Raw genomic sequence first — 23,309 nt, 5'->3', positions numbered from 1 at the left:
ACTACTCCTATAAAAAAATGGAGGGAGTACTTCGTTTGCTGCAATTGTCCATGTGGAATGATTTTGATGGTGCTAGCATGTGTAAGGTTTCTTTAATATACTCACTTTCTTTTTGAGAAATTTAATATTCTCACTTGTTGTGCTACTTCATGAATTTCCTCATCTAAAGTGTAATCTACACATGATCCTTCTCCTTCCTTATCAGAAATTTTTCCATTTAAAGGAAATAGAATTTCAGTCAAATTAACATCATTAAATATATTTAAACTTTTTAGCATCGATTATGTGTATATATACATGTCATTTTCTCTCAATTGCAATCATACCAATATTTTGCATTTGATAATTGATAATATTGTGGAAGTTGAGAGCAAGAATGACAATGAAGTTAGGAAGCACTCTTCTACTAATGGCAGGACTTTGTTTGTTCTCTTCACCCTCACCCCCAAATATGGTATGCTAGCTATATATCACAGCCTATGATTATTATTATTTTTAAAAATAGTAGTACTATGATTTAAGAATAGTAATATATTCTAATTTTTTAAATATTTGATATTATATTTTCTAACTGTCGATAATAATGTTGTAGAGGTGCAGGCCTATGAAACTTTTTTTTTAATCGGAAAATATTATTAAACGTCATCCCCGCAAGACGCAAGGAATTGACGAAACAAGATACAAATGGTGCCGCATATAGACGGAACACCATAACCACCTAAAAAACACCCCTGGAGATAAACCCACCAAATACATCACCGCCTAAAACAGACTCCAAAAAAACAACAAACATTGTAAACACGGTATCCACCGCCGCCCATCGTCACTACTCACCCACAAAGATCACCCTCAACATAAAACTCCCCGATCCCAACTCCCAAGCCGAGCCACATTTCAAAGAGCGCCTAACCAAATGATCATGCAGCTATCACAAACCTCGCGACCTCCGATCCAACGAAAGAGCACAACACAAAGCCCAAAAACCAACAAAGGTCAAAGAACTGACTCCAGATCTCGAATCAAAAGTGATCGGCCCACCAGACTATAGAACTAAAATAGCAGGGCACCCCTCGCCCCCGGTACACCAGAGAAAAACCAAACCAAGTCAAGCAAAGATTGCAGCTAGACCCTGACTTCTGATCTCGAAGCCAAATGAACCGGCCCACCGAAAACCAGCACACAATATGAAGACGAAAGACATGGCATGCGAAATATAAACAACAAACAAATCAAAAGGAAAAAATGCTCCTCAAAATGGGACATGCCCCCTACAAACACCCTAGACAAATAAACCACCCAAATAACACATAAAGAGCTAGTGACGACGAACATGGACCCGTGTAACAAAAGCTGCCTCCAAGAAAAATCTCCCCAAAAACATAAACACCCTCCTCTTAACCAAGCAACACCAACCTACCCCTGAAAAAGCGCCCGTCCGCCAAGAGTTCCGACAACAGATCCACACCACCCAACCTAATCTCACCAAGAAAACCCCAAATACACCCACACAAACGGAATCACCACCACGACCACACCTCATTGCTGCCCCCCCGCCCCCCCCCCCCCACCACCACCACCACCAAAACTACCCCCTTCAAACCGCCTCACCAAGACACAAACGGCCACACAAACACATATTTAGAGCTAGATGAAACCGAACAACAAAACCCGGGCAGCAACGCCGGTTTGAAGCGGAGAACACAACCCAAATCGAATTATGGCGACCGCCGGTGACAAGGAAAGGTACCACCACCACCACACACCACCACCACAACACCACACATCACCACAACCACACCACACCACACCGCGGACAAACAACACACACAACTGAATCACCACCACCACTACAAAAGCCCATCACCACCACCACCTTCACGAGGTCCAACAAAACTCGCCCATCCCCTAACAGTCACGGACCAGAACCCAAAAACACCTTCAAACAGACACTACAGCAGCTGGTAAACCCTCCACCACCACCCCTCAAAAACCTACAAACAGATCCGTGACCGATCCGCCACCACGAAGCCTCACACCACCAACAAAGATGGACCGCAAAAGGTGAAGATCTTCATAGTTAACTGGCCGAAATGGGTCAAAAGGATGATGAAACAGTCAGACAGAGTGGTAGACTTGTTGCCAACAGACCCTCGCCACCTAGATCTAAAACAGATCTAAACAGAAGCCAGGAAAATGACGAAACAAGCACAAAACAACGGAGCCGGAATAGAGAAAAAACGGACACAACAGGGCCAAAACAGGGGGAAGAGGACGGTGGTGCGGAGACGAGGTCTCATCGCACCACCACTCCGGAGATCTACATTGAGATCGGCGGCCGGTTTTGGATACAGGGAGGAGAAGGTTTGAAAGCCTAGAGAGAAGTCAGAGAAAAATTTCTAGAGAGAGAAGTTTGAATTGTTTTATTGTTTTATTTTATTTATTCCCTATGAAACTAAATATTGTCTTAGAGAAATTACTAAGAGATGGAAATTGTAGTACAACTGATGGACGAAATTATTGTTATGATGAATTCATGTATGGAATAGAATCATGGACCATGGCTCACGATTGTGAATGTCAAGAACTTTCGGAAAATAAGCTAGTTGCGCATGTTGTATCAACTGTGGTGTTGAGGCCAACTTATTAAGTGATACTTTGGGTATACGCCAAAGTCATTATTATGTACCAGATAGATGTAGCAAGTAATTAATGAATACTTTTTTTGATAAGGAAGGAGTAGGATCATGTGTAGATTACGCTTTTCATCTACACGCCACTTTTCAACCACCACATATAATATTTTATTTTCTCTTCATCTCTCTTCTTATTGCATCACTATTGTAGCACATCTATCTCGTCTTGTTTATATATATCATGATGTAAGTAAGTGGTTTGAGTGTCTAGAAATCTTATTCCTCAATTAATTATTAATGAAATTTAATAGTACCTTATTTTGTTCAATTTTCTGTTGAGTAATAATTCCTCAATATTCTAATATACGAGTTGTTATGTTTAGGGCACCTGTTTTGAATTTATATTTTCAAGTACTTTTTTTTATTTACATTTTGATCGAATAATATTGAATTCTAGAGTGATCTTGTCAAAAAATGAATTCTAGAAAGGAAGAGGAAACATACCTCTCCATATAATCTACGCACCCCGTCTCTTATTCTAGAGTGATTATGAAGTGTAATTAATACTCCCTCCGTTTTAAAATGAGCGTCGCTTTAGCCAAAAAAATGAGTGTCGCTTTCAGTTTTCAATGCAATAATAACTTCTTCTTTTCAATTGTATCCTCCAATTAATATTATGCACATTACTTCCAAAGTATTACTTTTAAAACTAACCAATAGTTAATAAGGATAATTTGGTAAAATAACCATTCTCTTTCTCTTAATCATTGCATTTCTTAATATGTGTATAAACACTTAAAACGACACTCATTTTGAAACGGAGGGAGTATATGTCTAGGATAGTAATACTCACCCGGTGTGTCTCTTTTGATATGGGTGACGATACATATTTATGAGATTATAAATTTGTATGACTAAAAAGATTATTTTTCAACCTATCATTTTCTCACGAGTTTATAACTTATTTTTAGTGGTTTTTTTGTATTTTGATAAACTAATTGAAATAGCTTGTAGCTAAAAACTTTTTTCTCTATATGCATAATAAAAAAAATAACAATATAGCTTTTGTTGATGTCAAGTATTGTCAAGTTCCAAGCTGCATGGCTATGAATGAGCACTAAAATTTAGTAGAAACAAAATCTACAATTGCAAAGCTGGATGATAAACCATGTAAAGATTAATAAGACCAAGTACCCTTGGAATGTCCTCTCCCTGCAAAAATTAAAGATTAATAAGGCCAAAGACCGTTATAATGTCCTCAGGTTTATTAAGATCTTCCATCAACAGTCTTCTTAGCATTTTGCTTCTCTAATTAATATTTTCATAGTTCATACTATGAAACATTTCTTTTGTAGCAATATATGTAACTTTCCTTTCACTAGTGTTAGCTTCCTTTCTAATATAATGTGTAGACCCCACATCCTTAGATTTATGTTGAACATACATGCTGATGTGTATCTAGTTGAACTTATTTGTCTTTACTTGATATAGCAATGGATACTCAATATTCATTGCCAATATGCTTCCAAAAATGGGAATCACGGTATAATCATGTATTTTATAGTTTGATAGTTTGGTTGATTGTATTTTGTATGTGGAAAAGTTTAGGGTCCTCCCCCATGAACATATATATATACTAGATTATTTACCCGGCGTTGCCCGGGTTGCATATATAATATTTCTCTTTGGGTTGTATTATAATATTTATTCAAAATTTATATATCTTATAGATAATAAGAAAAACCATTACTCATTATAACCCACAATTTATCAAATAAACTACTAACATCTATCTAAAATATAAAATTAATATACTTTAGTTGAGTAAGTTGTAATAATAATCAAGAAATGCGTTTAGAATAAATAAAGAGGGCACATGTAAGAAAAACAATTATTTCCCCAAATATAATATTGATTAAAATAAATAACCAAATAATTATTTAAAATTTTCTCAATCAATTTACGATTTAAAAAGTAAATTATTATTTATTAAAAAAATTGGTTACAAAAAGTTTAGTTGAGCTCAGGATATGCTCACCAGGGTCATGGATAGGTAAAGAAAAAAAAAGAGAAAAATATTAGGGTTTTTGTTGAGGTAGCATGGATAATCACAAATTAATGATGCAAATTTAGATCCAAAATTTTAGGGTTGAGGATTAGCATTTAATGATGCAAATTTAGAGCCAAATTTTTAGGATTGAGTTGTTGCAAACCTAATAAGGGATTAGTGGAGGGAAAAAAATTAGGTTAAGTTGCTGCAGACTTAACAAAATTAATAAATAAGAATAATTGATATGGTAGAAAATATTGTTGAAGCAAAAAATCTTTTTGATGAATATTTTAATGATAACAAACCTCGTGGAATAAATGATAAGTTTTATGAATGGTGATCTACTGATGTTTGCACTTGAGTTTTTGTTAAAAGAACAGGAATCACATAAGTGGATAAGCTAGAAGCCACCCACATTGATAAGTGCATCATATCTACTCAATATTGAAAGAATGAGTATATCATCAGTTGAAACAACAAGATCATATCTCCATGAAGATTCATAGCTCAAGAATCATGATGGAAGAACTTTAATCATGCTGGAAGAACTTACATCACAAGCTGCACAAGAATGTGCTTGAAGTTATGTGACAAAACTCACATTGAGTTTTATGTTATATGATTTGAAGATCCACCATGGGTAAAGAAGATAAAAGGAAATATGCATACAAGTTAGGAAGATTCTCAGAACCTCCTCAAAGTATCACACTTCCAAAGCTTCTGAAGATAAGAAGTTCAGAGTTCAGAATGTTCATATGAACAGAGATCAGAATGTTCATATGAACAGAGATCAGAATGTTCATGTGAATGGAGTTAATCATGAACATTAACCCTGAATATATCCAGAAATAATAAAGGATTATTTCATGGATAAACAAGATTATTTAAAGTCATCAGTTACATGCAATAATGAACTAGATGCAAAGAAATATTCTTTTGGACTTCAAAGAAAGAATCATCTTGTTTGTCAAAACAAATGATCTTTCATTTATATGCTTCAAGTAGTTTTTGAAGGAAATAAATAAACAACCTTCATAAGGTTCAAAGTGTTGAAGGACATCAGAATGTCCAGCACAAAGTACAACCGTCAAAAAGGAAGGAGCCCAGAAGAAACATTCTGAAGTTCATATATATGAACCCAGAAGGAGTTCAGAAGGTTGTTCAGAAGGTTGCTCAAAAGGTTCATTAGAGCAAACCCATAAATCAATGTCCACACCAAGAACATGCAAGAACAGATGTGACATGAACATATCTTATGCAGACAATGATTTTGACTTTGGATCAAGAAATCATTAAAGGCATCTATGGTGATTAAAGGATTAATGGACTTTGATAGTTCTTGGTATTTGTGCATTCTTGAGTGATTAACCAAGACACAAACAAAGTTTAAATCATGCCAAGACACAAGAAATCAAAGGACATTTGAATTCATGAACTAATTCTGGAGTTCAGAAAGTTAGTTCAGAATGTTGATCAGTGAGTTGATCTGAACATTCTGATGATAGTTCAGAAGGTTGTTCATAACCAAACCCAGATTCATCAAGAACGTGAAGAACATGCAAGTATACTTGACATGAATAAAAGGTCCAGAAAAGTACAACTGCATGGATGTATCAGCAATAAAGGCTTGGACAAGCAAAAGTGTCAAAAAGGTCTTCAAGGTTCATTCAAGACTATGAACACTTGAAGTTCTAGGAATATTCCAAAGAGGATATTGTCCTAGAGGTTATTTTACTGCACTTCAGTTATGTCTCTACTATTAGGATTGATTACATCAAAAGTAGTCTTACAAATCATCCTAAAGTAAGAGCAAATGAAACATTCTGATGGTCAGAATGTTCACTTCTGCACATGCTTCCAGCTATGAACAGTGTAGTTGGTGGAAAGATGAAAAAGGTAGCAAAAGGAGATCTTGCATCAGAGATAACTTGTACTCTGAACAAAATCAAGCAAATCTCCTAGAAGCATGGGCCTGAAGCTGCAGACCCATTATCCTCTCTTTCCTGCACAATATCCAAGGCAGATTTGAATCAAGCTTTATCCTACTTTTCCAGCAACTTCTGATGCATATGGAGAAGCTACCTTTTGGTGAATAAAGCCCAACAAATCTCATGTCACGCCTTGAACAAGCCCAGAAACTCATCACACATTCATCTTTGATGAACCCAGATGAAGAACATCATGAATATCAACATTCTGATGAAGAACACAGCAACATTCTGATGTTCATCCTGGGAACTCAACAACATTCTGATGGTCAGAATGTTCATCCAGATTTTCAAGTAAAAGCTTGTGGGGCCCAGGACACGTGGCATAACACCATTGGACACCCTACAACGGCTATTTGAGCCCAAAGACTCTATAAATACAGATCAAAGGCTCAGCATTACTTGCACCAATGCAAAGCATACAAGAAAACATCTTAAATATGTTTGAAGCTTTAGCATTCGAATTGGTCATCACTGAAGGCTCTTTCTACCTTCTTTGTAGTGTAAACCAATTCTTTCTTATCTTGTTAAAGATAAGTTCTCCTTCCTTTCTTCTCTGAATTGATCATCACTGAAGGGTCTTTATACCTTCTTTGTAGTGTAAATCAATTCTCTTTGTTATCTCTTTTAAAGATAACTTCTTCTTCTCCCTCCTCTGTTTGTTTCTCAAACATTCAAACTCCAAACATCTTGTAAAGTCTCATCTAGCTTTAGGGGTACTAAAGTGTTAGTTTGAGCTGGAGGTGCAAAAGTCTAAGTGGGTAACTTAGCAAGAAGAAAAGAAAGTCTCATCTAGCTTTAGGGGTACTAAAGTGTTAGTTTGAGCAAATGTTGTAAAAGTCTAAGTGGTTAACTTAGCAACAAGGTGCAAGCCTGCTGAGGCTTAGAGAATACAGAGTTGTAAGTGTTCAGGTGAACACAGATTGTAAGGTGCAGGATTTGAGAGGTTATCTCAAGCATCATAGTGGAAAATCTCACAAAACTGTTAGGAGTAGACTAGCCCACATTGGGTGAACTACTATAAATCTCTGTGTGTTCTTTCTCTTCCCTTTACTCTTTTAAATTCAGTATACACTATACGCATACAACACAGTTACTTGATTAAATCAGTTTCTGCATAATCTGCACAAGAACATCAGAACGTTCTGAAGTCAGAAAGCTAACTTAACTATTCCAAGTAAACTACTTGAGAATCACTTTTAAGTTGCAGGTTAATTTTTAAAGGGTCACAATTCAAACCCCCCCCCCCCCCCCCCCCCCCCTTCTTGTGACTGTTTTATCCACTTCAAATATTTTCTTCAAAAAAATAAATAAAAATTCTTAAAAAAAAAAAGCAAGAGGATAGGAATGAAATTGGTGTGCAATGCATTTTTTTAGATGAAATTTGTTAGGTTAAATAATTGCAAACCTAATAAAGCAAATGAGCGGGAAAAAATTAGGTTAAATTGCTACAGACGTAACAAAATTAATAAATAAGGATATATATATATATATATATATATATATATATATATATATATATATATATATATATATAGAGTAAATTACACTCCCCTCCCCTCTTATGTTAAAATATACACTTTCCTCCCTTGAAAAATAAAATTTATATTCCACTCCCTTATTATAGATGCTTGAATTACAACCCCTCCCTTAATAATTAAATATGCACTACACTTTAATCTATTTTAACATAAATAAATATTTTCATGATATATATTAATTTTTAACCACCATTTAAGAAAAATTAATTCATTTCTTTATAATTTAAATGTCAATGATAATTCAATTTAAATGTCTTGCTACTGATTTTGTAATTTAGATTATAAAATTAACTTTTAAATTGTCTTTAGTAATTTTTCACATATTTTATTTTTATTTTGGGTTGTTTCATATTTTATAACAGAGTTTAAAACTTCATGTTAATGAAATTGTGAATAAAAAATAGCGAAAAATATGTATTCAATTTTTATTATATTAAAATAGACCTACAATACTATATTTTTTTGAAGTGTGTTAGATTATTATTTTTTTTCAAGATTATTAGAAATAAAAAAATTAATATTGAGGGAGTAAAGTGTAGATTTTAACATAAGAGGGGAGATGAATGTAATTCAAGCTTCTCTTAGGGGAGGGGAGTGAAAAAATTTCTAATAAGTTTTGAATAAGAGGGGAGGGGAGTGTATATTTTAACATAAGAGGGGAGGGGAGAGTAATTCAAGCATCTTTGAGGGGAGGGGAGGGTAATTTACTCATATATACACACACACACACACACACACACACACACACATATATATATACATATACATATACATATATATATATATATATATATATTTGTTTTTAGTCCCTGTAAAATTGAGATCTTTTAAGTTCAGTCCTTACTTAATTTTAATAGTTCTTTTAGTCCCTAATTTTTTTTTCTGCACTGAGTATTAGTCCCTACTCAATTCAAATTTGTTTAATTTATGCTTAAACTCTTAAATTTTTGAACAATTTTTTGTAGATGTGTTTAGAACATTACTAAAAGTTCCTCCGCAAAAAATTATCACAAAATTTGATTTCTACATCTTGATTTTGTGACTTTTTATCTTTAACTTTTGTCGTTTTAAAAATTCATATTTAAGTCGTTTCATGTTAGAAAATTCTAAATTTTAGTAAATGAACCTTTCATAGTGCCATAAGCTTGTCTCAAAAAAATCGTTCAAAAATTTAAGAGTTTAATGATAATTTAACAAAATTTGTTTTAGCAGGGACTAAAATTATAAGTAAATTTTTTTTGTAGGGACTAAAAAAACTATTAAAATTAAATAAGGACTAAACGTAGAAGTTCACAATTTTATAGGGATCAAAAGCATATTTAACCCTATATACACTTATATGTATATTAATCAATTTCATATAGAAAATGGTAATTTACTATTGATAAACAACACTATCAGGAGCAACATAAATAAAATTAGACTTTAAAGTGACATGTTTATAAAACATGAGATATTGTAGTATATTTTTATAAATAAAGAGCATTTTGTGTAACAAATGCAAAGTAGAAATGATGTTGAATTTATCTAAGAGATTAACTATATTTGGTTCAAAATTTACTTTAGAAGAATTTATTTTAGAGTGAATCATCAAATTAGTTCATGACTTTGTAGGATACTCAAAAAGATCCTTTAGATTATGAATATTTCAGATTATGAATATTTCAATAAGGTAGTTGACTATATTAAGTTTTCAAGTTAGTCTTCATATTTAACCACTTAATACCAATTTAACCCCTAACATACTCGCGCGTAAACTAATACGAGTAAAATTTGATAGAGTCGGAGACCATTTTAAAATTTTCATAATCACAATAAACTATTTGAAAGTTCCGTATAAAGTCATGAACAAATTTAGGGGTTTACTAGTTTATTTTATTTGGATTTGAAAATAGAATCACTTTTAGAATGGGATTATAATAAATTAAGCAACTCCTACATTCAAAAAGTTACAATTTTCATTTTTTTTTTCCTAAACAAAACAAAGAGTATTTGCAATTTGTCTAGTTAAAGTCACATTAAAAAAATTCATTTCATTGAGCAGGCCACCATAATTGATCCTGCTGATGTTGATGCCTTAGAGCATCCACAATGGTAGTTCCCTAACAAGGACTCCTTAAATAGACCCCACGTGACACATCACTTATTTATAATTTTTTAATAAAAGTACCTATTAAGGACTCAATGACTCCAATGGCAATACACTGATAAGAACTCCAATGAAAAGTATTTAAATATGTCCCACTATCTTTACATATTAAACAAAAATAATTTATCTATTACTCATTTTTACAAGTGGGACCAAGTAGTACACATTTTATTACTTCTTTATGCAAGTGGGACCAAGTAGTACACATTTTATTAATTCTTTATGCAAGTGGGATCAAGTAGTACACATTTTATTAATTTTTTAAACGTGGGACCCGTTAGTTACTCTGGAGAGAGAGGGTTCTTATATAGTTGTCCGTTCCTTAACAGGGACTCAATTTTTCTTCCTCCAATGGAGGGTCCTTAACGGGGAGTGGTCCTTGTTAAGTAAGGACCCCCCATTGGAGATGCTCTTAGAAGCTGCATTGGAAAATAACAAAGTGAGTGTTAATATTAGAGTAATTGATTTTTTTGTTCGTAAAGTTTTCCTTTTATTTCTTTATAATTAATGCAATATATTAAATTTGTCTAGTATACACATACTCCCTCCGGTCACATTTATAAGCAAAAAACCATTTTTTAGATTCATTGAATACTTAATGTATTTGGTATATATTATGGATCAAATACATTAGGTGTTGAATGAACCTAAAAAGTAGTTTTTTGCTTATAAATGTGACCGGAGGGAGTATATAGGTTTCACTCTTCTTTACTGAGACTCCAACCAATCCATTCCAAAGATGTGTTGAATGTTGATATTAAGCTAGTTTCAGAGCTTTGTCATGGAAAAGGAGCTTTGGTTTGCATTGATGGTACATTTTCTACACCTATTAACCAAAAAGCACTTTCCCTTGGAGCTGATCTTGTAGTCAACTCTGCAACAAAATACATTGCTGGACACCGTGATGTAAGTCATTTGCATATATTTGGAAAACAAGTATGAAGTGGTAATATGATGAAGTAAGATGTGAAGAAAAAAATATTGAAGCAAAAACTTGTTTATATTATCAATTGATAAGCATAGCATTCAATAGGATAGTAACTTCAAAAACTACGATTTATAATAGAAAATCATTCTAGTTTTGATTCTTTAAAAGTGCCTTTAGGAAATCTCTTAGTCTTTGTCCAAAATAATTTTAGCACAAGTTTTAATTTTGTTTTACTATTATTAAATTTTATGAAGTCCCACATAGGAGGGAACAAAGAAAATTATGGTGTTTATAATTGATGGAGAGTTTGAATCCATTGACTTGAGCCTCTGGATCACAAGGCTCCACACTTGTGGTCTTAAGGTCCATTTTGGGGGGGAAGAGGTGGGAGTGTTTTAATATTTTGACTATTACTTTTTCCACTTTATCCCTTACTAGTGTGCCCTATAAATTTTTCGAAAATCCCCTTAAGCAATTCGGATTTTGTAATCCGAATTATGTTTTTCCTTTGTTATGGGGTGAAAAAATGAGTTCTTCACCAACTCGGATTTTTTTCGGATTATATAATCCAAAAACTTCAAAAAATAGGGCGCGCTACTTGCTTTTTTGGGATTATATAATCCAAACACCCCTTAAACACTATTTTTCAAGGGGAAACAGTTCGGATTATATAATCCGAACTGTATCAGCATAAATTCTAAACCTGTTTGTAACATGAATTGTCATTTTATGGACAATATTGATCTTCCTAACTCTCATCCTTCTGTTTTGGGTCATTGTTAGCTATTTTTAGTCAAAAATCGGGTTTTTGGGCTACTTGATCGGATTGCTCCGAAACTTCCCCATAAAATCAGAATAAAAAAAAATCAAGGATCAAGACACCCGTAAACGGGATACCGCCCCTCAAAATCCAAAATGCCATCGTTTAGACCTATTTTAAATTTTTCATATTCTCATAAAAATCTGAATTTTTTTGCATTAGTTTTATTTGATTTTTAAAATTTTGTAGTGGTATTTTTATATTTTTATGATTTTATTTGACAGGTTTTTAGCATTTTTTTACTTTGTTTTTTGTTGTCTTTAAAAGCAAAATTCAAAGCTGATGAAATGTGAGAGATTCTGGTTGCTGATTATACCTAAGCATAGTTCGAATTATAAAATCCGAATTAGTGAAACATGAATTCGGATTTTAAAATCCGAATTGCAGAAGGGCATTTTTAGAAAATTTACAGGGCGCGCTAATTTGAGCTCTTGTTCCTGATTTGGTTTGATTTCACCATGAATTTCATGCAGTTGACTCTCTAAACGCTATAATAAAGGCATAAATGCGACTAAAAAACTAATGTTGATGCACCGTCATCAGACATTAAGTATTTCATATCTCCTTTCCTACAAATCCTCTTATTTCCTAAATGGGACTTGTCTTCTTCTCAATGATACATCTTGTACCAGAATCATATTATCTTACAAAAGAATTGGTTCATGGTTGTTTAATTGTTTTATGTTTATCCTTGACATGAATCAAGCATTAGTTAGCATTTAAATTTTTTAAACATAAACCTTGAATCTGAGTTTGACACATCGTATGCCACAATTTAGTAACCTAACTAAAGAATCGATTCATGGTTGTTCAATTGTTTTATGTTTATCCACATGAATCAAGCATTAGTTAGCATTTGAATTTTTTTAACATAAACCTTGAAACTAAGTTGACAAATCGTATGCCACAATTTGGGAACCTAACTATTTTAATGATAATTTTTGCTAGTTCTACAAACTAAAAATTTAAGAATCATGAAATGTTTACCTCCAACAATGGCAAATGATGGAAACATCATGGATGATAAATGGAAGAAACGAAAAAAAAACATAATAAATAGTCTTAAAAGTGAGATATAAAATATTGAATGTCCACATTAAGATCTTGTATCGGATGTTCTAGCATTTGTGTTTTGCTTTCGTTTAGTAGCATAAGTTCTTTTTAATTTTTTGGTGCAATCGTTCTGGTGCTCTTTATAAATCAATTTTCTTTGGGTTCTTCTAAGATAAATAAAAATAAAAAAGGTTAATAGGAATAAAGAAATAAGGATGATAAGTCCTTAAAAAAAAAAGAATGACGGTGAATAATTTTTGGTGAACAAACCATAATAATACCATTGGAGAATTTTTGGTAAATAATTAATCAAAAAAGAAAGAATAAATTGTTTCTAAAATTAAAATTTAGATAATTTGATCAAGTATGTGAGCATTTAATGAATTGATGAGAGACGTCGGATTAAAGTTGGATTAATGGTTATGATTTGGTGTCAAATTTAATTTGACACCTTGGTGTCATTTGATCTTATCCCATATATGATTTAGGATTCATTGACACCAGGTGTCAACGAATTCGTTGACACCAAGTCTCAACCATTGATATTTTAAAAATCAAAGGCTAATATTAAGTTACCGAGGTTCTATTTTGGCTCTGTTTGGTAAAAATAGCGGATAGCTTATAAGCTAGCTGATAAGCTAGCTGATAGCTTTTAGCTGATAAGCTAGCTGATAGCTTATAGCTGATAAGCTAATTAAAGTGTTTGGTAAAAATAGCGGTTGAACTAGCTGATAAATGTAAAATTACATAAAAGGACATTATTAATTCATATAAAATTTATACTACTATAAATTAATATTTAAGATATTTGATAATTTAAATATTTTAAATTTAATAACTGTTTATTTTATTTTAGTTTTTATACTTTATATAAAAAAAAATTAAGCAAAACCTTTCAAAAAAAATTAAACAAAAGTTACTTGTGACCCTCTTAAAAAAAAGTTAATTGCGACAACAATTTTTTTTTAAAACATAGCGTAATTTTTTTAACTAAAAAGTAACATTTTTTTTAAGGGAAATGTTATGTAAAAGCAAGTCTATATTTTGTAACCAAAACATAACGTGAGCATGTAATTTTATTATCAGCCTTTTCTTAAAAAAAAATTATTATCAGCCAATGAAATCTGAAATTTAATTAAACATAAGTACATAACATGTCTTTTTTTTAAAATAGCTATTTATTACAAAGGGTAAACATGGGTTTTAGTTAAAGTGGTAAGGGTATAAATGGAATAAAACATGAAAAGCTATAAGCTATAAGCTCAAACGCTACTTGAAGTAGCTTCTGAAAAATAGCTTATAAGCTCATTGAAATTCGTGAAATAAGCTATAAGCTCGTTGTAAAAAATGTTACCAAACAGAACTTATTTTGTCAAACGAGCTTATAAGCTATAAGCTATAAGCTAGTTATGTGGCCTTACCAAACAGTGCCTTTGTGAGCATCCACTCGTCATCCTTATTTCTACACTTCGTCCCCCTCAAAAAATTTCTTACATTAATCAAAACCTAATCATACAATTATTTTTGTACAATCTAAGAAATCGATCACAATTAGAGGATGGCATCGATCCTAGGGGTGTTTTGGATTGATGCCGTCCATTTAGAATTTGGCCAAGTTTGAATAATCAAAATACTCCAAAACAATACTATTATCGTTGGAAATTGATTGGACATGTTAGTTGTTAAATCCGTCCATTTAGAATTTGGCCAAGTTTGAATAATCAAAATACTCCAAAACAATACTATTATCGTTGGAAATTGATTGGACATGTTAGTTGTTAAATCATTACAAGCAATTTCATATCTGTATGCAAGACATGTGGGTATATAAATCAATTTTGTGGTTTTGGTAAAATACAAGATCCTTTAAATTAAATTGAATTGGTAGTCAATTATCAATGTACAGATGAACTTCTGTTGTGGTCATGTATCGAGCAGAAAAACAAAAATTAGTGTTCAGGTTAAGAGAACTGAGAGAGTACGTGACTCATAATTACAAGCCTTTAGATTAAAAAAAGCAATGGTTGGGATTTAGTGTCAACGAATTCGTTGACATCTGGTCCTGACTATATATATATATATATATATATATATATATATATATATATATATATAGGACATATCTTATGAGAATGCTATTCTTATATGAGAATGATGAGAATAGTTTTCAGCCTTTAGATTAAAATAGACGGTTTGGATTAAAAGATTTATTTTAAGTAACACATGTGGATCTCCACACTCTATCCAATCTTGTGAACCATTCCAATTCTCATCTTCTCCATCCAAACCGTCATCTGCTCTCCACACTTTCGCAAAGACTTGCAAACATCTCTGAATCGTCCCTTGGCATTGTAATAAACATTGGAATCATGAGATTTTATTTTCTTCTTCCTTTTCCACTTGTTAGACATCGTAAATAGAATATGGGAAGTAATTGAGTGCTTGGCTAATACTCTCATCAAATACACAAATTTACCAATTGATAGATTGACATTGAGATCCATACAATTTCAATTCAATTTTAGTAGTTTAAAAAACAATTTTATTTCTTTTTGGATTGGAGAAATTTGAGAATTAGAAAAAAATTGATGTTATATTTACAATCTGATGAAGGTGTTCTGGAGATTTACAATCTGATGAAGGTGTTCTAGAGAAGAGAGTGAAAAAAAATGGTGGACGGGAGAAGATGAAACAGCAGTGACGGTTTGGATTGGAGAAGATGAGAATTGGAATGGTTCACTAGATTGGATAGAGTGTGGAGATCCACATGTGTTACTTAAAATAAATCTTTTAATTCAAACCGTCTATTTTAATCTAAAGGTTGAAAACTATTCTCATCATTCTCATATAAGAATAACATTCTCATAAGATATGTCCTATATATATATATATATATATATATATATATATATATATATATATATATATATATATATATATATATATATATATATATATATATATATATATATATCAGTGTGTGCGTGCGCGCGTGCGCAGGCACGCTCGCTTATTTATGATGATGACTATAACATATACTTTTACATCTTATCACATACTTGTGTATTTGCATGTAGATTTCTTATATTCTTGATACAAGAAAAAAGAGTAGAAGTGGATACAAACAAAACCAAAGTCATTTTAGAATGTAGTCCTCCAGAAAATAAAATGCAACTTTCTTTCCGCAGCAAAGTCAGTTAACTTAGAAAACATCATTTCTCTTATTTTAAGCTTTTGCAAGGATTTTGAATAATATGTAATTTTTTTTAATGAAATTAAATCGATCCTCAACTAATGGTTTAGTACAGATATCAGCAAAAATTAATTCAAATTCCTTGTTATTAACATGATTATTTTTTATACTGTTATATGTTCTCGAAACTCACCCCTTTGTTGTCTTTGTATTTTGAATTGACCAGAAAGTTACCATGTGTTCTATGATGCAATCAAACGTGCCTAGCCAGATATCTAAATCAATACAAATTGTGATGCCACCCTGCTGATTTGTATGACGTATAATGTGACTGCTCCAGTTCATGCTTTCCTGATGGTGCTGGCATCTCTAATTCTGGATTCTGGGGCATGGTGAGATAATTTATTAGCTACTTGGTGTTATAGCTAGGCACGTTTATATATCTAATTTATTAGCCAGATATCTAAACCACCCTGCTGATTTGTATGATTACCATGTAAATATATTAACTAGCACAATTTCTTTCATTTTCATTTCCTTCACCTGCAATTATATCACATAAGGTGAGTTTTCTTTTATGCTAATTATGAACACATCACAAGATTGAGGGGAGTGTATGTTAATAACAAAGCCAAAGTTTATTTTTCATTATATCTAAACTTTTACTTTACCATATATTTTCAATAAATAAGTGAGAGCGCGTGCGCGCGCACACACCCACATATATATATATATATATATATATATATATATATATATATATATATATATATATATATATATATATATATGGTGACATGATTATTTGATATCAAAATAGTTAACTTTAATAATTAAATAAAATATAATTAAATAATATTGGAATATAATTAAATAATAAAATATTCCAACAATCTCTCACTTGAGCTACATATTTTAATAATTATATCAGAATTCCGTAGACATGCGTCTGCATGCTATTTATTTTTAGATTTCAACTTTACAATCTGGTTCATTTCATACATTAATAATGGGACCTCTGAGGCTGTTGTCACTGACGTATAATGTAACCGCTACAGTTCATGCCTTCCTGATGGTGTTGGCATCTCTAATTCTGGATTCTGGATTCAAGTGACATCAGGTTGTAAAGACTCTCCCTGCACACAATGAATTATATTTTCCTCTACTTTTAGCCTTTATTTATTTATTGAGTGATTGAATACAAATTATTTATTTATTTAGATATCCAGGTATACATCAAGTTTTAGTCTTACTTTATGTTTTACCTTATTACTGTTACATAACCAAAAAGAGCCAAGAAAAAATGCTCTATTCCTTTCATCATTGCAACTTGTTACCATACCTTTATATATATATATATATATATATATATATATATATATATATATATATATATAAATTTTACAAGTTGTTACAATTGTTGGTCCTGTAACAAGTGGTGTCCATCATTTTATCGTGATTTTATTTATTTATGATATACTATAATGGTGTTTTCATTTTTCGTTTCATTGCATTGTAATATAGGTGGTTGTTATGTTGAAGGAACTGTGTTAAAAAATAGATTATAATGTACCTATAATGCTGTTTACACTTAAGAATAGGAAATTGATGAAGTAGAAGTAGCACAACAAGTGAGGATATTAAAGAAACAGTTGAAAAGTCAAACCTTACACATGCTGGCAGTGGCAACAAATGAAGTAAAAAATTCCCAAAAGTTACAATACACATTTATAAGGTGGCCAATCACAACCTCATGATGAAAAAATGAGTTAGTATTAAACATTCTCCAAAATTTCTTTGGCTTAAAAAAATACATAAATAAGAAGCTGTTGAAAAGTCAAACCTTACACATCCTAGCACTGGCAAAACCGTTCCACATGTGAAAATGCAACAAATGGGAAAGGGAAAAAAATATGCATTTAGGAGAAAGAATTAATATATGCAACAAATGTAGTATGTGGTAATTTTGTTTCGTGTTCAAATTTTTAAAAGTATAAAAATATTTTTTTAATATTAAATTTTACTTTTAAATTTCTGAACATGTGTCTTTCGGATACAAGTTAACAATTTTTTTTTAAAAAAAGATCTTGTTAACTTGTGCCTTACGGGCACATGTTAAGGAACCTAAAATAAGCAAGTTTGCATTGAAAAACATGATAATTTAACTTTTAAGAAGTTGACAGCACGACTTTTAATACATATATTTCTATAATGAGTTCCTTAACATGTGCCCTTGAGGGCACAAGTTAACATTTGCCTTTAAAAAAATTGCAACTTTAGTGGTGTTAAAAATTCCAAAATTTACAACACATTAAATACGTTTATAAAGTGTCCAATCACAACCTAGTGAAGAAAAAGTAACTAAAAAAAACCTAATGAAGAAAAAGGAGGTTAGTACTAAACACGCTCCAGAACAATTTGTTAAGTTAATCAAACAAGATTAGAGAATAGCATATCATCTTGGTTACACAGGGCTCCATGATTTTGGAAAGATCTGCTCATTCATTCGAAGAAGATTGGAGGATGAAGAATGTGATTTAGACAGGTAGTGGAGTGGTGAACAACCAGTTAGGAAGAGTGGAGTTGACCTTCAACTACAGTTAAAACTCTATAAATTAATAATGTCAGGACCGGAGAAATTTATTAATTTAGAGAGTTATTAATTTATCGATAAATTAATAATTATTAATTTAAAGAGTTTTTAAGTAATTATATTGTACATACCAAACAAAAAGGTAAATTAGTCTATGCCTCTTAGAATTACGTTGCAGCGAACCTTGGGACTCAACATAAATTAGTAACTACTGTGTTCATATGCATTGGAAATCAATAATGACTTTTGAAGTACAGTAAATGTAAACAAAGGAACAAATGTGTTCAATGTATTCTTAATATTTTTTTTTCCAGTTTCTATGAATTATTAATTTATGATTTTCTTGGGACCGAAAATTATAAAGGGATCTTCCGAAAAATTATTATCTTATTATTTTATCGAGTTTTTCAATTTTTTACATTGGCCCAAGTCGGGACCGGACAAATTTATTATTTTAGAGAGTTTATTAACACTACTAGAAAAATCGATTTTAGAGAGGGTAGCAATCCGTCACTAAACTACCATTATTCCCTCACTAATGAATTTAGTGACGGATTTAGTGACGACCGGTAATCCCTTAAGAATATTGGCCTTGCTAAATATTAGTGAGGGATTTTGGTTTCCGTCCCTAATTGACACGGATAAAATCCCTCACTAATTATATAAATCCGTTACTAAAATATGAACTATAAATGTTCTAAAACTTGGACAAATCCGTCAGTAATTAGTGAGGGATTCTTGTTCCCTCTCTAATAGTGAGGGATCATTCCAACCCTTTTTACCAATATTTCCGTCACTAATTAATGATGGATTGGTTTTCCCTCTCAAATTGTGAGGGTATATTTCATCACTAATTGTAATGAAACTGAATTCCCTCACAAACTACAAACAAATTTGATTCCATAACTAATTAGTGAGGAAATTCAAACAGAAAATTGTATTATTGATTTAATATTCAATTTCCTACCAGATTTCATTAATTAATTATATTAATAATGCAAATGCATTTACTATATTAAACCATATGAAATACAATTAAAAACACTTGATAAATTGTCTTCATGCCCATCACATACATTCATCACCGTTTACAACCATTGTTCAACACTCTCAAAATACATGAGTCATAAGGAACCTCTCAAAATAAGTTTCATAAGAAACACTTCCAACATTTTTAATGGTACTACAAGTAGCAACCAAGCTATCAAAATAACCATATATTATACATATTATATATCTATATATCAAGTAGATGGATGTGGATGTAGATGACGTTGAGAGACCATTTCCAATTTAGTCATTTCCTCCCTAAGAAAACAGAATTCACACATTCAAACTGGTTAGAATGGATTACTGATCTTAGCCTCTCTGCCACAATAACCACTACTGATAGCTCTACGTGAAAAAATGTTCTGCACCGACTACAATTCATCCAAATGATTAACTGCAATATTAATTCAATTTTGATTGTCTAATTAATTCGCCCTATTGGGCCTGGCCCTCATCTAATGTTTTTTTTTCTTTCTAATAAGAGATCTAACACAAGAATAAAAAAAATCATCATCAATTAATTATACATGTTCACCATGTTGCATATAAATTATTGAGCTCTGTAGTGGAATGTACAAAGAAATACCTTATTTTTTATCAACCTATCTGCGCCATTGACTAACAATTTTTGCTATATCTCTATTCTGGCTTTGAACGGCAACGTGCTATGGGGTCCAACCTTCCTGAGAGATTATTAATAGTAAATAACCAATATACAACAAGTAAAACTGAAGAACTTATTTATAGTTAGAAAATGCTTGTGTTTATAAAAACGCTCACATTATCTGCCACATTGACACCAACGTTGTATTTGATCAATAATTTCATAGTTTGCTTTGCACCAATTTGAACTGCATAATGAAGTGGAGTAGCTCCATCCTGCCATATCAATAAATATAAACACATACTCACACTTGCAGAACGCAGTCAACAGTATATGTACATAAGTAATTTATCCACACCTTATCCTTGACATGAGGACTTGCACCTTTCGGAAAAAGATGGCTATAAGTGCAGTGAGACCTTCCTGTCGATCAAATTATCTTATCTACAGCTAGGCAAATATTATGTAAAAATTGACATACATATAATATAAAAAAACGCATCTTATTCAGGAAATCAATATCATGACCACTTTCAAGAAGCTTGTCCATACTAAAAATCTGAAATGATAAGGCAAGAGAGTGCAGTGGGCTCCATTTTTCCTGAATACATCAAAATAAGAGCTCAAATGCAGATAAGAACACAAGACTCTAGGAGAGACAATGCTGAGTTATAGACTTACAGATGATAGGTTCAAGTTGGGATATGCAAAAAATGGTACCCCCAACTAAGCTTCGCAAGATTCATAATTACCTCACATATTCAGAACCCTTTTTCATGCAATCATCAATTATTATTTCAGAAACCAGAATAGATACACACTAAACATACAGCAGCCGCAGCACAAAAACAATGAAATAAACCTAGAACTGAGCACCAACAAGCAGACTGCAGCAACAACACAAGGCTGACAACCACAAACAAACATCCAACAGCGACAACAGCCGCGACAGATTGCCAAAATAGATGCTGCTGCCCACCAGAAAAACCGTAGGCCAAGGCACAGACAACTACCAGCCACACACCTACAAAACTCAGCCACCAAAGCTAAGTTGTTTATATCTATATATCATTTCCTCAAAAAAAAATCTATATATCTATATACATAACTATAAGTATACAATACAGACACACACAGAGATTGTTGAATGTCTGTTTACATAACTATAAAGTTTGACCATTGTTTATATTTTCATTTTTCTCTATGGACTATAGAATGTGAAATATTTATCTCTAATTTTAGTTTGAGAATTTATTAGATTATCAGATGGTTTCTTCTCTTTCAATTGGTTTTCAAACACACTTTCTTCATTTTTTTAAACAAAAATCCAATGAAATATCATTATAAACAACCAAATTGCAGGACCTATACAATAATCTAATCTAAAACAAGTCTCATACTACCAATCTTCAACAAAATCAAAAGTTATATAATCCAGTCTTCAACAATCAGTCAAAATCCAAAATTGAAAATCAAAATCAAAATTAATAACAAACAGAAGGAAGAGTTTGGATTCACCTGTTTCAGAGAAAGTGAGTGAGCAAGTTCACTGATTCACTTTTGGATTCTGAAAGGAGAGTGAGTTCACTGTATCCCCCACAAAACCCAAATCAGATTACAATAAATATAAAAAATTAATAAATAAATATAAATTCTTAGATTGAGAGAGAGAGAGAGGTTACTGTGAGTTCATCGATGAGAAGGAAAGATTTTAGTGAAGGAAATTCTGAGTTTCACTGAAGATTTGAGATTCAGCGAAGATTTGAAGAAACGATATTGGGAGAAGGAAGGATTCAGTGAAGATTCGATTTTCGGAGTGAGATTCAGCAAAGATTTGTGGTTTACGAGTTGATTTGAGAGAGGTTCAGAGAAGAATGTTACTAAGGAAGGATTCAATTTTCATCTTTGAGATTCGATTTGAAGTTTTTAGAAGGAAGGATTCAATTTTGAAGGAAGGGTTCAATTTGTGGGTTCAGTGAATTTGGGGGAAAATTCAACTCTGCGTGGGTTCTGCGTTCAGAGGCAAATTTTTGGGGGAAAAATTTATTTTAGGGTTTGTGAGAAAATAAAAGAGGGGGAATGTTTTAGTATGAGAGGAGCGAAAGCCAAAATCTGAAATAATTGGGGGGAATAATTCAGTTTTTCATTATTATTATCGATAATAATTAATTTATGAAAATTGTTTGTGAGGGATTAATTTCCTCACCAACTATTTAGTTGACATTAGTGATGGATTTAGTGAGGGAAACATTGGAGAAGGATCAATTCCGTGTCAAAGTCCGTAACAAATATTCTGCTAATCAGTTTAGGGATGGATTTAGTGACGGATATTTTGTGAGGGATATTTTGTGAGGGATGTTTAAACCATTCCCTCACTAATATTTGGCAATTCAATTTTTGTGGTTAACAGAAGAATCCGTCTCTAAATCCGTCACAATTAGTGAGGGATTTTTGTCCTTCCCTAAAATCCGTCTCTAATTTGCGTTTTTCTAGTAGTGTAATTTACCGAGTATTAAATTAAAGAGTTTCTACTGTATATAATATGGATTTCACTCTCGAGTCGAAAAAGATTGTAGATTATTTTCGTGAAGGAAGTAGAGACATTACTGAATTTGGTAGTATTATGAATGTTTGTGAACATTTGTTTAATTTTAGTATTCAAAACTCTCATGTCGAGTTTAACCGGAGACATGTCAGTGGGTCGCTC

The 23,309-nt window shown here is 32.1% G+C and overlaps 1 pseudogene across 1 annotated transcript; it reads right to left on the bottom strand.

Annotated features, from left to right (window-relative positions):
• Nucleotides 1-20,270: 20,270 nt before the first annotated feature.
• LOC146913472 (uncharacterized) lies at nt 20,271-21,209 on the bottom strand (annotated as a pseudogene). Its single transcript, XR_015016560.1, has 4 exons — nt 21,101-21,209; nt 20,961-21,046; nt 20,779-20,877; nt 20,271-20,681 (listed from the first exon to the last, which is right to left on the bottom strand). The product of XR_015016560.1 is annotated as an uncharacterized LOC146913472 (transcript).
• Nucleotides 21,210-23,309: the final 2,100 nt, after the last annotated feature.

The sequence above is a fragment of the Medicago sativa genome, chromosome 6 (assembly GCF_051527215.1).
Source record: "Medicago sativa cultivar Bolivia chromosome 6, Bolivia_mono, whole genome shotgun sequence".
Taxonomy (NCBI): Eukaryota; Viridiplantae; Streptophyta; class Magnoliopsida; order Fabales; family Fabaceae; genus Medicago; species Medicago sativa.
This window is presented reverse-complemented; position numbering and strand designations above follow the sequence as displayed.